Source organism: Taudactylus pleione, unplaced genomic scaffold (assembly GCF_031769625.1).
Source record: "Taudactylus pleione unplaced genomic scaffold, aTauple2 ptg000125l, whole genome shotgun sequence".
NCBI classification, from domain to species: domain Eukaryota; kingdom Metazoa; phylum Chordata; class Amphibia; order Anura; family Myobatrachidae; genus Taudactylus; species Taudactylus pleione.
In genome coordinates this window covers 6,303,829-6,317,522 of record NW_028284527.1, presented here as the reverse complement: position 1 = coordinate 6,317,522, position 13,694 = coordinate 6,303,829, and the positions used below count along the sequence as shown (strand labels likewise).

Below are 13,694 nucleotides of genomic sequence, written 5' to 3'. Positions count from 1 at the left end.
TATCATATGACAGTCATGCTGTAATTGGTGTATCCGTAATGAAAACTTGTTGCAAATAGAGAATGGTATGAAATGTATGCACTGGTAATGTTACCTTAAATTAAATGGGGTTAGCAATGTTGAAACAAAATGGGTTCTTCAAATCCTTGTTACTTGTAGTAGACTTCTATGCAAACAATGATATCCTATGATCTGTATCATGTGGTTATTTGTAGCCAATCACACAGCTAAAAAATAATTTTCTAACCCAGTGTTTCCCAGACTGGGTGCCGTGGCACCCAGGGGTGCCTCAGGACACTTGCAGGGGTGCCTCAGGTTATTATTAAATTATTTATGGTCAATGTAATGTAAATATGTGGACAAACAGAAGTGCAAACCTGACCCTGAGCAGAACGGCAAACAAAAAATATGGTAGTGGGGTCCCCGGAGTTGTTCTGGCTGGACCTTTCTCATGGCATCACCACATAATTCACATAGAATATTTTTATCACTTCTCTAATTGTTTGTATATTATTTATGTCATTTTAATTCTTTCACATTTCATTAACACTTATTGATTTATCCTTACACATCTATACTTTACACTTCACTATCATCTTTTTTTCCCCTTTTCGTGTGGGATGGTCCTTGGCTGGAATTTTTTGGGGTGCCTTGCTTCTCGGACGTGAACCCCTTAATGTTAGGGACGCCAGTATAGAGGAGCCTTGACAATTGGCCTGGCGCTTATTCATATATTTGCAAATGTATGTAACTAATAACTCTGAATCTCTATTATCATGTAGGATTTAAGTATTTTTGATTTTGCTACAGTGTGCTGGGGGGCAAATCCCTTTTTTCCGTCCTAAGCATAACGGGTAAGCAAAATTTACTTCACTTTACTCAAATTTTTTCTGAATTTCTCAATAACAAACCTAAACTTAGAGGTGCCGTGAAAACAATGCTGATTCTCTAGGGCACCGTGATTCAAAAAAGTTTGGGAACCACTGGTCTAACCCATTATGCATGAAATTGCTAATGAAGGCTTTCCTTCGTTATAAATTAAATTTTAGAATGTTTCTGCTTTGGAACTTCCTCATACAGAAATATTCATGTTTAATCAACATATTTGTATTTGATACTTTCTGATAGTTGGACAAGTTATATGGGCAGTGCTAAAGGGTACCATGTACCTGCAGCCTAAGGAGAAAGAGTCCCCCACAAACCCTAAGAGGAAAGAGCGGGTTCTCTGGCGCTGGTAAGGGTAAAAATATTCTAAACCACATTTGTGACATGGACAACTGTGGAAACAAAGCATGAGTTTTGTATTAAATATCTGTCTGTAATAGTGATGACGTTTTATGTACATCTTAAATTGATCTATTCCTGACCGTTATTGTAAGTTCTTTTAATGCTATTTATAAATTAAGTTATAATTATTTGACCTTTCTTGGGTGGTTGTCCATTTCTTACATAGAACCTACAGTCAGGTGCATAAATATTGGGACATTGACAGAATTTTCATATTTTGGCCTCTATTCACCACCACAATGGCTTTGAAATGAAACAAACAAGATGTGCTTTAACTGCAGACTTTCAGATTTAATGTGAGGGTAATTACATCCAAATCTAACGGTGTAGGAATTACAACGGTTTCTATATGTGCCTCCCACTTTTTAAGGGGCCAAAAGTAATGGGGCTATCAACTCAAAAGCTATTTCATGGACAGGTGTGGGCTATTCCCTCGTTATTTCATTATCAATTAAGCAGGTAAAAGGTCTGGAGTTTATTCTAGGTGTGACATTTGCATTTGGAATCAGTTGCTGTCGACTCTCAATTTGAGATCCAAAGAGCTGTCGCTATCAGTGAAGCAAGCCATCATTAGGCTGAAAAATCAAAACAAACCCATTAGAGAGAGAGCAAAAACATTAGGTGTGGCCAAATCAACTGTTTGGAACATTCTTAAAAAGAAAGAACGCACCGGAGAGCTCAGCAACACCAAAAGATCTGGAAGACAACGGAAACAGCAGTGGTGGATGACAGAAGAATTATTTCCGTGGTGAAGAAAAACCCCTTCACAGTTGGCCAAATCAAGGACACTCTCCAGGAGGTAGTTGTAAATGTGTCAAAGTCAACAATCAAGAGAAGACTTAACAAGAGTGAATATAGAGGGTTCACCACAAGATATAAACCGTTGGTGAGCCACAAAAACAGAAGACCAGATTAGAGTTTGCCAAACAACATCTAAAAAAGCCATTACAGTTCTGGAACAACATCCTATGGACAGATGAGACAAAGATCAACTTGTACCAGAGTGATGGGAAGAGAAGAGTATGGAGAAGGAAAGGAGCTGCTCATGATCCAAAACATACCACCTCATCAGTGAAGCATGGTGGTGATAGTGTCATGGCTTGGGCATGTATGGCTGTCAATGGAACTGGTTCCGTTGTATTTATTGATGATGTGACTGCTGACAAAAGCAGCAGAATGAATTCTGAAGTGTTTCGGGCAATATTTATATGCTCATATTCAGTCAAATGCTTTACAACTCATTGGATGGCGCTTCACAGTGCAGATGGACAATGACCCGAAGCATACTGCAAATGCAACCAAAGAGTTTTTTAAGGCTAAAAAGTGGAATGTTATGCAATGGCCAAGTCAATCCCCTGACCTGAATCCAATTGAGCATGCATTTCAATTGATGAAGACAAAACTGAAGGGAAAATTCCCCAAGAACAAGCAGGAACTGAAGACATTTGCAGTAGAGGCCTGGCAGAGCATCACCAGGGATGAAACCCAGCGTCTGGTGATGTCTATGCGTTCCAGACTTCAGGCTGTAATTGCCTGCAAAGGATTTGCAACAAAGTATTAAAAAGAGAAAGTTAGATTTAGGATTGTTTAGTTTGTCCCATTACTTTTGGCCCCTTAAAAAGTGGGAGGCACATATAGAAACCGTTGTAATTCCTACACCGTTCACCTGATTTGGATGTAATTACCCTCAAATGAAATCTGAAAGTCTGCAGTTAAAGCACATCTTGTTTGTTTCATTTCAAAGCCATTGTGGTGGTGAATAGATCAGGGTACCCAGTTCATGTCCCGCCTCATGCAGAGCCTCTGCCAAAAGAAGCAGGTGAATGATCTAATAACATCGCCGTATCATCGGGCCACCAATGGGTTGCAGAACGTTTTAATAGCACCCTGAAACAAATGTTGAGGACTTTTGTGAAGTCCCATGAAGAGACTGGGAGAGATTCTTGCCACACCTCCTATTTGCGTACCGAGAGACACCGCAAGAATCAACTGGCTTCTCACCCTTTGAACTCCTGTATGGGCGCCAGGTGTGCAGCTCCTTGGATTTAGTCAGGGAAGAATGGGAAAGAAAACTGATCACCCCTGAAATATCGCCAGTACACTGTCATGCAGTTCAGGGAGAAGATGCAGTGCCTAATGGGAATAGCACAGAGCAACCTGAAGGCTGTGCAAGCAAAACAAAAACTTTGGTATGACTGCAGCGCTAAGGAACGCATATTTGAGATGGGGCAGAAGGTCATACATACACACACACACAGTCAGGTGCATAAACATTGGGACATTGACAGAATTTTCATATTTTGGCCTCTATTCACCACCACAATGGCTTTGAAATGAAACAAACAAGATGTGCTTTAACTGCAGACTTTCAGATTTAATTTGAGGGTAATTACATCCTTAAAAAGTGGGAGGCACATATAGAAACCGTTGTAATTCCTACACCGTTCACCTGATTTGGATGTAATTACCCTCAAATTAAATCTGAAAGTCTGCAGTTAAAAACACATCTTGTTTGTTTCATTTCAAAGCCATTGTGGCGGTGAATAGAGGCCAAAATATGAAAATTCTGTCAATGTCCCAATATTTATGCACCTGACTGTATTTACGTTGAGTGAGTTTATGGTGCTTAATTTTCACAAACTGTGATAAATTATTGGAGTATTCCGAAACTTTTAATAGCTCTCCTCTTATGGAACAGAAAAGCTGGGTACACATTAGATGATTTCTCGGACGATATGCCCAATTCTGACTGATTGGAATGACAAATAGTTCACATCGTCAAGTGGGTCCAGTATGCACTATGCGCACTCCTGTGACTTCATCCGTCGCATCTTCAGGTGCATGCAGCTCAATCTGACAATCTCGTTTAAGATTTCCGGCAAATCGTGCAGTGTGTATGCTCTACTGAACAACCAGGCAATATTTTAGCATTATATAGTTAACGATCTAACCACCAAACAATGCAAGATATATCGTTCAGTCATTTGGAAGATTGCACAGTGTGTATGCACTATATCGTTTGTCAGGGAGTTCAAGAGAAATTTGTCTGTGTACCCAGCTTTAGGTTTAGTTCAGTCACAGTTTCCCTGTCATAGACGTGGTTTAGAATATTTTTACCCCTTATTTTTACCCTTAACAGTGCCCACTATTTCCAATTCTTATCTGATACAGTAGTTGTTAACTAACATTTTTAAACATGTAATAGAACCATTATTTCTGCATTTCACTTGGTCGACAAACCACTTGAATTGTATCCAACTTAGCCACATGTGAATGTCTAAATTGAGTCAACATTGTGTTTAGCATTAAACATTTTGCAGTCATCTAATTGAGGGACACTGGATATATATAGATGTGTCTACATACATCTAGCCACCTTGCGCTTTAAACAGCCCTTCTAATCACGCCATACCATAGCGTGACTTTGTACCTTATTCGCACAGCAGTGTAAATAGAACGCACAAGCAGCTACTGATGATTAAAATTCTATGCGTCATGTCCTGTGTTCTGTGTGCATCTGCGGGTGTATATGCATGCAAAATGCTACGTTACAGTGTCATAGCCACTGACACTGTAACGTAGCATTTTACATACAGATGCACCTTCAGTTGCACACACCACATAGGCTTGCCGCATATGATTTTAATCAGCAGAAGCTGCTTGTGCGTTCTGTTCACACTGCTGTGCAAATAAGACGCATTTGAAGGTAAAGTGTCTCACAAAGAGACACTTGGCGTTACCGAGTCACATGGCTCTCACTCATTGTGTATAACATGACTTGTAGCGCACGGAGGTTAGATGTATGTGGACACATCTGTATGGAGCATGGATTCAGGAATGCTGGAACTTTTTATCTTAAACATGTCTGTAGCTCCTCCTGCAAATGTAGGGGCTCTTATGTTGCACAGTGTAGAAGTGAAGGCCCAGGATGCCTGGCCCCCACTTTCTATGTTGGGAGACCTTTAAGGGGAGTAGTCACTGCCAAGTCTGCAACCATTGTGCACAAGAAGGCTGCAGCAAGTAAACTGGGGGAGGTTATTGGGTAAAGTCGTGGTGGCTCCAGAACCAGGGCTCTGTTTCCATTAGGGTTAAGGTTACTGTATACAGTAAGATCCCACTAAGGACTAATGTAGCTGAGGGGGCCATTTTAGGTACAGCTGCTATCTTAGGTCAGAATCCTGGGTTCCTTACTCTGAATTTACCTCCTACCTGGAAGACTCTTAACACTTCAGTTGCAAACACTACCCTTCTGCACGTGGTATGCAGCAAGTACTGGTTTAGGGGTTTCTAGCTGCTAGGAGTTGTGGAGGTCTCCTTCCCCAGCTGCCGTAGAGGGGTTGACCAGATCCAGTCTCCCAAGTTTAATTGTCCGGGATTCTTGGGGTCATGTGGCAGTTGAGCTAGAGGAACCAGCTTTGGTTAGAGCACAGTTTCTCAAACTCTGTCCTCAGACAGTGCACGTTTTCAAGGTCTCCTCACAGAATTGCAAGTGAAATAATTAGCTCCACCTGTGGATCTTTTAAAATGTGCCAATGAGTAATGAGTACACCTGTGCACCTGCTGGGTGAATGCAGGCGTGCTAGTGCATTTCAACAGCGTTGCAGGGGCGTGCATAAATTAGCCACTACGACACTAGATGCTGCCTGAGGCCTCATAGCGTGTGCTGAAGTAAGCCATTCCTGAGTAAGGTCAGTGCTTCATTAACTGTCCGATGTTACCGATTTTCTCTGTTGGCCGAGTATACGGATGCGACTAAGGGGAAGTGGGCGTCTTTATGTCAGGCTGCGATCGCAATGCGAATGCAAACCTTTACATGTCACCACTGATAATGATATTAGCAACTGCGTTGCGTGCGTATAAGCAGAATAGCGATCAATAGTGAATCAGGCCCTTTGTCAGCTAGTTGCAATCAAGGCTGGACCATAAGTTCCACGCTCCAATTTATATCCAGTTATTCCGATCTCAGTTAGGATATCCCCTTCACAATTGGGAAAAAGAAGATTTACCTCCAGATGTGAATGCCTACATTTTAGTGTTGTACAGGTCCACTACCATTACTATCGCTAGTGCAGTGTCCAGTAAGATCTGGTGGGTGGAGGGCCATTTTTGTCACTGCTTGGACATCCTTTACATCTATCATGGTCTATGTAAGGGTGAGTAAAGCAGTGCACACAAGTGACTGCTACAGCTTTCATCAATCCAGTACAATGAGAGCAGCATTAACTTACTTTAGGGTGCCGCATAAATGTTCCACCAGAGTACCTAATTGATGTGGCATTGGATGTTTGTCATGTTAAGGCAACAATGTCATCTTTGGCAGTCTCAGCAAGCCGGACTCATTTGGCTTAAATCACGGAAGCAGACGTAAGGCCTGATTCTAAATTGCAAATAAAGCGGTCCAATTGTAGACACTTACAATGCTCTGGAGTCAATGTGTCCAAATTCCTGCATTCTGAGTCTGCCACATCTAAGACTGCACTGCCCCCAGCCCTTCAATTACAAGAGCAGCTGTTAAAACTATTAGCCCCTTTCTTGGTGCAGAAGATTTGACTGAAATCAGATTATCTTCATACGCTCTCTTCTTAATAGCCCACAACTGTCAACACACGCACAAAAAAACACAACATGAATGCCCAGTTGCCATTTATTTTGCCGTAAACTGGGTTGCGTATGCAGGCTGCAAGGGATGCACAATTTGCTGAAAATTGGAAGATCCATCTATATTCAGAATTTTGCAATTAGACCCGTGGGGGGGGGGGGGGATTAAGTTTGGCACGATGTGCTGCAGTTGTACACGTAACGGGCACTTACGGTGCTATTGACATCACAGGTTTTCCCTTAGAGAGAGTTTTGATTGAACTCTTACATAACTTCATCTGTAGGTTGCATTTTTTTTCCAAAAGAAGACCGTATGAGGCACCTGGATGATGTGTGTTTTGACAGCTGCATGATCGGACCACTTGTGGCATACCCTCCAATGCCGCCGAATGTTGAAGCTCCTAATGGATGCACTCCATGTGAGGAATATCAGATATATTGAACCTTGCATACCATCCAATTACTGACTGATCTAGACTTATTCCAAGAGACGTTTGACCTTCCACTGATTTATCTTCCACAATGGCTAACCTTCCATAAGAGTCCGCTTCCTTTAGCCTTTTCAATGGATATTCGGCTGGTTGTGGTGGAGGATTGACTCAAACAATCGTTGAGGAAAAGTAACAATTCATCTAATACAGACATTACCTGATTGCTGGCATTTTCATCTTTTTTTTCGGCTCCTTTTTGTTCCCTTCCCATGATCACTAACACTTGTAGTATTCTTGTTCTTTCTCTTCCAGACCCTTGTCATTTGATTGGACTTGTCATTATCCCTATATCCCCCGTACAGCATGTGTTTTTCCTGGACATTGTAGTTATTACTCCCATGTTTCTGAAGAACGTTTTAGTGTCCTGTCTCATTTCATCTGCCTCCATTATTTCCTGCCTGCCTCTGGTTTAGTGTCCTGTCCCATTTCTTTTGCCTCCATTTTTCCCTACCTGTCACCATTTTTCCCTCAGAAATTACTACCTCTTTTGGACCTGATGGTCCAGATTTGCTCCTGAACTACTGACCCATAGATGCTATAAAGACGTAGCTCTTTCACAATATATTTCCCTGTTCCTCTCACATCCAATCCCTGCCACCACTTCAAATTAAGTTTTAGATTGTTTTCCAAAAGTTTCTACATCTAGGTTTTACCTCTAGTAACTTTGTCGGTGACCCTGCTGTTCCATTTTCACTGTACTTCATATATATTTTGCTTGTTTCCTGCTGGTGGAGATTCTGTTGATTCTCCGTGCCCTCCTCTTTTTGCCTCTTCCCCCCCCCCCCCCCCCACGCCTCCTACCCCTCCTTGTATCTCTTTCACTTGGTTTTCATTGATACAATGGTTAAATAGCTTATGCCAATTTTTTAAATGCAGTCGTACAAGAATGTTATGTCATTATTGGAAAATTTTATAAACAGATGAAATGTTTAAAAAAATGTATTTGATAAGGGTGAGTTGGAAAAAAAGGAAGAGTGGTCCAACGTAATTTCATTTACGGCTCAACTTTTAATTTCATCATGCTGTTACGTTATAAAAATATTTTCTAGATTTCCTTGTATTTAGACCTCTCTCGCGCTATATATATACTGTATACGTGTGTGTGTGTATGTATATGTGTGTATATATATATATATATATTATATTTTATTTTTTTCTACTTCAGGGTCCATAGGGTATCCACAGGATACCTTGGGGTATAGGTGATGACGTCAGGCATCGGGCACCATAGAGTTAAAGTTTTCAGCCTCCCAGGATGCACTAGGGTCCCCCTCCAATACCCCGCCCCCGAGCCAAGGCATCTCAGTTTCGTTGGTGCCCGGCTCGGAGTCGGATGCACCTGTTTAGAGGGGGCTAAGGATAGCCCCTGAAGTTTTCAACAAGGCAGCTGTGGCTGCACATCTGGAGGTACAGTATGGACAGTCATTCTTGACGTCCATGCTGTCTTTCCTACAACCCCGCCGGTACCAGAATGCCGGTACTGATCCAGGGATGATGGTAGGCATCTGGGGTCACAGCTAGCGGTGACCCCAGATGTTTGGGACCATGGCCGGATTTAAGGGGGACAGCAGGTAAGCAGCGGGGTCCCGCGGTGGGTCCCCGCTGGAACATGGTCCGGAGTCCCCAGGCAGGGGGGCTGCAGCGTGGAGCCAGGTTACGGACCTGCGCTTCCACTACCCCCCCTGGGACAGCGGACCGCAGCTGAGCGGTAGCGCTGCGCGTCCCAGGGGTTAATTGCATGCCAGGGGAGCGCGCCTTCCCTGTACACAGCCGACGCCTCCCCCGCTGCACACAGCCCTCTGTGCTCCTGCCGATTGGCTCTGTGGCAGCGCTCCTCCCCCAGGCCGGCCTCCTCTCTGCTCCTCGGTGGCCATCTTTATGGAAGCATGGTGAACGCTGCTGGAAGCTGCTGATCGGTGGCATCATGGTCTGGGTCCCCCGGTGTACCTCTCCTCCGTTGGAACAGGTCTGTGTATGCAGCGTAGTTGAGGATTAGCGCTGATAGTGCAGGGATTAATTTCTTTGCATTGTATGTGACTGCTGCTAGCATCTGCTGCCTGTACTTTCACTTTCTACTGTCAGCCTTTTCACTGTCCCTGCTCCTCTTCTGCTAAAGCCCTTGCTGTGCGGTGATTGCAGGGCGGTTCTCCCACTATACTAACGCGTATCAGTGAGAGGGGTCACATACTTACCATCATGTCTGAGAGTGATTTTCCTCTCCAGCTTCTATGTACTACGTGTAAGGTACCTATAGCGGAGGGGCAGGGTAGCGCGGAGGGGCTATATCGGCAGTGTTTTTTATTGACGCGGCCAATTACTGTCACGGCTCCGGTTCAGGAACCGCCCTGGGCTTGTTTCGCTAAAGCGCTTACAACCCTAGTGGGCCAGTTAGCTCCGCAACCTGCGTTCCCTCAGATGGGATTGTCCCAGCAGTCAGTGGTGTCGTCACCCATGCAGGGGTTCCCGAGACAACTGATGGTACCCCATAGTCTCCCTATTTCCCCTCCTCAGGTCTCTCAGGAGCCTGCATGGGTTAATTCTCTGACAAGTTCTGTGTAGCATTTGTCAGACGTGTTACAATGGGAGTCTGCGTTGCGGCCTCATAAGCGGCCGGTGGCGTCTCTGTCCACTCCTTATGAGGATGACGAGGGGACGACCGATGGGGAGATTCTGGATCTTTCGGACCAGGAACCTCTCCGTACTAAAGAGTCGGACGCTAAGTCTAAGGTTTATATACCTGGCCTTATTCGTGCAGTCTGCACAGCTTTAGTTATTGAGGATGATGAACCTCCAGTATCAAAATCCAAATATGCCTTTTTCAAAGATGTTAAGGGTGTTTCCTCTTTCGGGTCAATTGGTAGACCACTTAGAGGAGGCGTGGAAACATCCTGGCAAACGGTATCAGCCCCAAAGACGTTTAGCAGTGGCTTATCCGTTTGCGGACAATTATTTTGCTAAGTGGGAATCCCCGCCACAGGTGGATTCTCATGTGACACGCCTGGTCCGAAGTGCCACGTTGCCCATGCCCTCCATGTCCTCCTTAAAGGATGCCACGGACCGTAAGGTGGAAATCTGCCTAAAGTCTGTTTATTCCCTTGCGGGGGGGGGGGGCAGCCAGGCCGGCTATGGCCATTTGTTGGGTAGCCAGAGCTATGGAGCGCTGGGCTGATAGTTTGGAGGCGTCATTGGATTCGACTGTTCGGCTGAACAGACCGAGTTGATAGGCAATTTCCGGGATTCGGCCACTTATATCAATGAAGCGGCTTTAGATATCGGTACCCTGACTTCTCGGATTTCTTCGGCAGCTGTGGCGGCTCATCGCACCTTATGGTTGCGATCTTGGAAGGCGGACGCTGATTCCAAAAAGGGCTTGGAAGCTTTGCCTTTTAATGGAGAAGTCCTATTTGGTCTGGATCTGGACAAAATTGTAGCCACGCTGGCGGCAGCCAAATCAGCATGTCTCCCATCTGCTGCAGTTCCTTCCAGTTCAGGAACGTCTTCCTTTCGGCCTTACAGGGCCCAGGGTAGACCTAAAGCACAGTCCTTTCCCCGACAGGCTGGCCCCAAGAAATCGGCCAAGCCCCGGAAGCAGGCCTGGAGTATCAGACGTCCCGGCCCCTAAGTCCGATGACAAACCTGCGGCCTGACGGTCCAGGCTTCCCTTTGGGGGAATCCCAAAGTGGGAGGCCGCCTGCTACGGTTCGCCCAGTGTTGGTCGGCAACCATGACAGACAATTGGGTTCACGAGGTGGTTTCTCACGGGTATGCCCTCTCCTTTTAGCACAGACCCCCATCCCGATTCTTCACCACGGGTCTTCCATCAGACCGGAACAAAGCCACGGAACTGCGGAAGGTTTTGCACATTATGCTCCAGGCTGTTCCTGTCTCCCAGAGGGGCCTGGGTTTCTATTCCAATCTGTTTTTGGTGCAGAAACCCAATGGGTTGTACTGTCCGATCCTCAACCTCAAAGCACTCAACCAGTCCTTGCGGGTGCCTACGGTCCATAATTCTGGCGCTAGAACCCGGGGATTACATGGTGTCGTTGGACATACAGGACGCTTACCTGCATATACCTATTCTTTCACGCCATCAACAGTTCCTCATGTTTGCAATCCGCAACGATCACTTCCAGTTCCGGGCGTTACCTTTTGGCCTGGCGACAGCACCACGTGTGTTCACCAAGGTTATGGCGGTCATGGCGGCGTCCCTGCGGCTGCAGGGAGTCCGCATGTTGCCGTACCTAGACGACCTTCTGTTGGTAGCTGGATCACCAGAGCTCCTTCTACACCATCTGGATTTGACGATTGCAGTACAGCAACGGCACGGCTGGTTGATAAACTGGCAAAAGTCCTCCCTGTTCCCGTCTCAGAGGATTCTGCACCTCGGAGCCTTGTTGGACTCCAGTCAGCAGAGGATCTTTGTGACGGGTGAAAAGATCTTTGCCTTGCAGTTGAGGGTGCACAGTTGTCTGCAGAGTCGCCGTGTGTCTCTTCACTCGGCAATGAGGTTACTGGGCTCCATGGTGTCCGTATTCGACATGGTGGAATATGCCCAGTTTCACTCCAGACCTCTGCAGCAATTGATCCTGTCCAAATGGAATGGACTGCCTCAGAGTCTCAAATCCCAGACGATGGTGCTCACTCCGGAGGTTCGCCTGTCCCTTGCCTGGTGGTTGCAGACGACCCATCTCAACAAGGGTCGTCCGTTTTGGGTGGCGAACTGGGTCCCATTGACAACGGACGCCAGTCTTCGGGGCTGGGGAGCGGTCTCGGGTCCACACTTGTTCCAGGGCAGATGGACTCAGGCGGAAAAGGAGCTTCCGATAAACATCTTGGAACTCCGCGCCGTTTTCAATGCTCTCCAGCAGGCCCATCGGGTTCTCCAGGGTCATCCAGTGCAGGTCCAGTCGGACAACGCCACCACCGTGGCCTACATAAATCGGCAAGGAGGAACCTGAAGTCGGGCGGCACTAGTAGAGGTGTGCACCTCGGGAGTTCAGTCTGTCTAGAGTGCTAGCCTTCCTACAGGCGGGACTAGACCATGGGCTTCGCCTTGCTTCTTTGAAGGTGCAGGTATCTGTCCTGTCTGTCTGGTTCCATCGTAGGATTGCTACAATCCCTGATGTGCGCACCTTTATGCAAGGTGTTCTTCGAATTCAGCCCCCGTTTGTTCCACCGGTGGCGCCTTGGGATTTAGCTGTGGTCCTGAGGGCTCTCCAGGGACCGCCGTTTGAACCACTGGGCTCAGTGGATCTTCAATGGCTGACAGCTAAAACAATTTTCCTTCTGGCCATCGCTTCGACCAGAGGTGTTTCTGATTTAGGGGCTCTCTCTTGTAGACCCCCTTTCTTGATTTTTCATGGGAACAGGGCGGTGCTGCGCACTCGTTCTGATTTTCTTCCCAAAGTTGTTTCCCGTTTTCATATCAACGAGAAAATCGTTGTGCCGGCTTTTAACTCACCTGACCTGTCGGTGGGTGAGGCCACTTTGGACGTTGTGCGGGCCTTAAGGATTTATGTTGACCGCACTTTTTCGTTTAGGAAGCCGGACGCCTTGTTTGTCCTCTATATGGCTTCCGTAAAAAGGGTTGGCCTGCTTCAAAGCAAACTTTGGCAGCTTGGATCCGTATGGCAATTTCAGAAGCTGATCTTCATGAAGGCCTGCCAGTTCCATCCTCTGTGAGGGCTCATTCCACTAGGTCTGTGGGTCCTTCGTGGGCAGCTCGACGTGGTGCCTCTGCAGTCCAGATCTGCAAGGCTGCCACGTGGTCCTCTGTCCATACCTTTGTGAAGTATTACGCATTTGACACCTTTGCCTCTCAGGATGCTTCCTTCGGGAGGCGGATTCTCCTTTCAGCACAGGAGCGTCCCCACCCTTGAAGGATACTGCTTTGGGGCATCCCCAAGGTATCCTGTGGATACCCTATGGACCCTGAAGTAGAAAATATGAGATATGGTAAGAACTTACCCTTGTTATCTCTATTTCTACGAAGTCCATAGGGTTCCACAGGACTCCCGCCCTGTCGCACCTGTTGTGCAGATGGGCTTTGCTCTGGTCACCGGTTTTTCCGTCTCCCTCTGGTGAGAATGTGATTCTTGTGTGTGTCCAGATCTTTTTTCTCGCTCTTCCTTCTCCTCCTGCCTATGGCTTGGTACGTAACTGAGATGCCTTGGCTCGGGGGCGGGGTATAGGAGGGGGACCCTAGTGCATCCTGGGAGGCTGAAAACTTAACTCTATGGTGCCCAATGCCTGACGTCATCACCTATAACCCAAGGCATCCTGTGGAACCCTATGGACTTCGTAGAAATAGAGATAACA

The 13,694-nt window shown here is 46.2% G+C and overlaps 1 protein-coding gene across 2 annotated transcripts in view; it reads left to right on the top strand.

The window, feature by feature from the left end:
• The window catches only part of NUP133 (nucleoporin 133), a 238,180-nt gene that overhangs the window by 208,421 nt on the left and 16,065 nt on the right, over positions 1-13,694 (top strand). Inside the window, exon 24 of one of the 2 annotated variants that reach the window (XR_015878408.1) lies at positions 1,129-1,234. The exons of the other annotated variant lie outside the window; for it this stretch is intronic. The gene's annotated coding sequence lies outside the window, so the exon portion shown is untranslated. The remainder of the gene's footprint in view (positions 1-1,128; positions 1,235-13,694) is intronic. 2 annotated transcript variants of the gene reach the window in all.